The 3,399-nt window shown below is 34.2% G+C and overlaps 1 long non-coding RNA gene across 1 annotated transcript; it reads left to right on the top strand.

Annotated features, from left to right (window-relative positions):
• LOC109835977 lies at positions 274-1,391 on the top strand. The gene is made up of 3 exons (XR_002245764.1): positions 274-439; positions 799-882; positions 945-1,391. It is a non-coding gene; the product is annotated as an uncharacterized LOC109835977 (long non-coding RNA).

Genomic DNA, 3,399 nt, shown 5'->3' with positions numbered 1-3,399 from the left:
AGAAATTTTTTTCCCGAAATTACCCTTCCCCTCTTCTTCTTCTTCTCCTCTGCCTCCTCTCCCCTCTCTTCTTCTTCTTCTTCTCCTCCTCTTCTTCTTCTCCAGACCCTTTTAATTAAACAAAAGAGGCAGTGTTTACTAAACCATCCCTGTAGTCTCTTTTAACCCCATCCTCTGCTACTAATGAATCACAAGAGGCCACAATTTTTGAGATCCGCTAGCTACTAAAGATTCTCTCTCTCTCTCTCATCTCTAAATTTTCCGATGGCGGAGGTGGCGCCTCGCGAGAGCGATGGAATCCCAGGCGAGCCCTCGGACGCCGTGGTGTTTGTCGGGATCTCTCTCGTTCTCGGAATCGCTTCAAGGCACGTGCTTCGGGGGGCTAGAGTTCCGTACACCGTCGCTCTTCTCATCATCGGCATTGTCATGGGATCTCTAGGTTAATTATTCTCTCTCTGTGTTTTTTGGATGTTAATTTGAGTACAACAGTAGTTTCTCTGTAATTAACTTGAGTTCCTTTGATTAAGTTGATATGGCAGTTTTATATTTTTGATGATTGATGTTTGGTTGTTAAGGCTTTTTTTGCCTTAATTATGTGATTTGTGAATTGACTTAAGGTTTCCACCCCTTGTGAATTGCCTTAAGTAAACTGACGCCTGATGGCTTTTCAGGCTTTAATGATGATGATTATTATTTCTTTTCATTAGAAATAGAGTTAAATTGAGTGTTTTGATGTTGAATTATGTCAACGTATTGAGGATTTGATGTGGATCTGTTCTTTATCTTGATTTCTTGCAGATGAGATTTCTTGCACACAAGGTGTTTGATATAATGCATTGGTGAGAACAAATGGTTTTATTAGAGAGAATGACTCAATCTCAGGTGTGTGTTATAATTTGATGGAATTAAACAAGATTTGAGACTGATGAAAAAAATCTATGCAGGTGAAAACCCAGAGATGATTAGTTGTTCAGAATAATAGTTTTGATTTGTCTTAGTGAGTGCATTCTGTGGTGAGAGAGGAATGGACAGTTAAAATTTTTGATAAGGGAATGCTCTATGAAGGAGTGCCTGAAGATAGAATGGTGAAGCTTCTTCAGATTGCATTAAAGTGCATATACAAATCTGCCGATGCTCGACCAACTATGAGTCAAGTTGCCGAGATGATACATTCATTGAAGGAAGAAGATGATAGATCTGTTGTGTCTGAAATTGATTCAAGAGATGCTTAAAATTGGGGAGTTTGTTTTTATAATGTCCTGGAATTTATGTATATGTTCCGTTTGACTATTATCATTTGCTAGTGTATATGTGTTGGTCACATATGAGGAGGTGGAAAACATTGTTTATTTGTTACACTGATGACATAGGTGATATTAGTCCAAATGGTGCTTTCAAGCTCAAATTTAATCCTAGTATGTTGACTTTTAGCAGAACGTGTTAACTTTCATCCTAGTATGTTAACTTTTCATATTGAATGTTAACTTTTGCTGCTTTATGTTAACTTTCATCCAAACCTGTTAACTTTCACTGCTTTATTTTCGTAGAAACGTTTAAAAAAAGCTATGAATGTAATTGGTGATTGGTGTGGATTGCTTATTAGTACAATACTTTTGGTAGAGCAATGTAGGTTGTCAAGACTTGTGTAGCACATTGTATTATATTTTTATAATATCTAAGATTGTAAGTCTAATCTCAGGTTTTTTTCAAGCAATATCAGCTGTAAGAATGTAAAAAATTTTATTATAGTGAACATTAACATGTTTGAAAGTTAACATGTTATGATTAATGTTAACATGTTCAGTTAAATATTAACATATTATGGTAAAAGTTAACATGTAATAGTAAATGCTAACATATTATGCTGAAATTTAACATGTTCAACTAAAAGTTAACATGTTACGAAGAGAACTAACATATAATGATGAAAGTTAATATGATTTATGAAGAAAGTTAACATGTTATTATGAAAGTTAACATGTAACAGTGAAAGTTAACATATTATGATGAACATTAACATGTTCAGCTGAAAGTTAACATGTTACGATGAGAGTTAACATATAATGATAAAAGTTAACATAATTTATGAAGAAAGTTAACATATAATGAGATTTAATAGTGTATTGTAACTTGAAGATTATATACATGATTTGTATATATTATGTACACAATAACCTCAAGATTATGTACATATTATGTATCATAATATTCAGGTTTTGATAAACATAATTTATATATAATCTTCAGTTTATTATGCACATCAAGTTCTATTTGAAAGAAGTTGTACATATTCACATGACAACCACAATATATTTCACATACAATCGTAACAAATTACACCAAAATTGATCACTAAATAGACACAATACATTTCATTAAATTTTAATCTAAGTACAACCAAACCATAAGAACACATAGTATAATCAACTAAACAATGAAGCATAACATGTTACAAGCAATTCTGGATGCAACATAAGGATCATCAGTACAACAATCTTAGAATTGAGTAGTAGTCACTGGAGGATGCTTCGACATTCCACAACCATAAAAATTATAACACACGTTTGAGATTGAACCATTCTTTCCAATAAAACCATTTCTTCTCACCGAGATATTATATCAAACACCTTGTGTGCAAGCAATCCCCATCAGTTTGGGCTTCAAAGACCAATCGAATATCTTCCCAAATCGAGCCAATATCCCTCTGCATCCCAAATCATCTCATATTCACAATCCTCGTCATCCTTCTCTTTAGATGAAACTACCAAGTTCCTTCCAATCGATTTGATAGAATTCATGCATTCGCTCAACCATGTTAAAAAGAAATAGCAATATATGATGGATATATTAGAATACTGAGTCACCTCCAGCTGTGATTAATGCTTTACTAACCCAAGGATCACTTTGTTCTTCGTCTGTTTAGATAAAGAAAAAGTAGTCAAACAGCTAGCAATTCCAAGCAATAAATCAAAATAGGAAAATTGTTAAACATTAGCAATTTAGCATCAATCTCATCGAATCACCTCCAGCCACGTGTGGCACCCTGCTAGCCCCTAGATCAGCTCATTCTTCTTGCCATGTTAAAGGTTGAGACAGAAAAGACAATCAACAGGCTTGTACATGATATTCCAACTAGAAAAGAAGAAAAATAGAAGAAAGTATTGGTGATGTTAGGATGCTTTTAATTTGCCATCCACAACAGCTGTCAGTTGGCTATCCCATCGATCAAGCCCATCTTGAGTACCAAAAAAATGGATGTGTGAATATTACAGAGAAAATCATAAGAATATTAGCTTATGCAGAACTTCAAAATGAGCAAGATGTCTTGCCCATTAATTGATATTCGCACGCTCAAACTCCGACATAGGTGAAGCTGTCACTTGGAGTCAAAACTATTAT

The sequence above is a fragment of the Asparagus officinalis genome, chromosome 4, assembly GCF_001876935.1.
Source record: "Asparagus officinalis chromosome 4, Aspof.V1, whole genome shotgun sequence".
In the NCBI taxonomy this organism is placed as follows: Eukaryota; Viridiplantae; Streptophyta; class Magnoliopsida; order Asparagales; family Asparagaceae; genus Asparagus; species Asparagus officinalis.
This window is presented reverse-complemented; position numbering and strand designations above follow the sequence as displayed.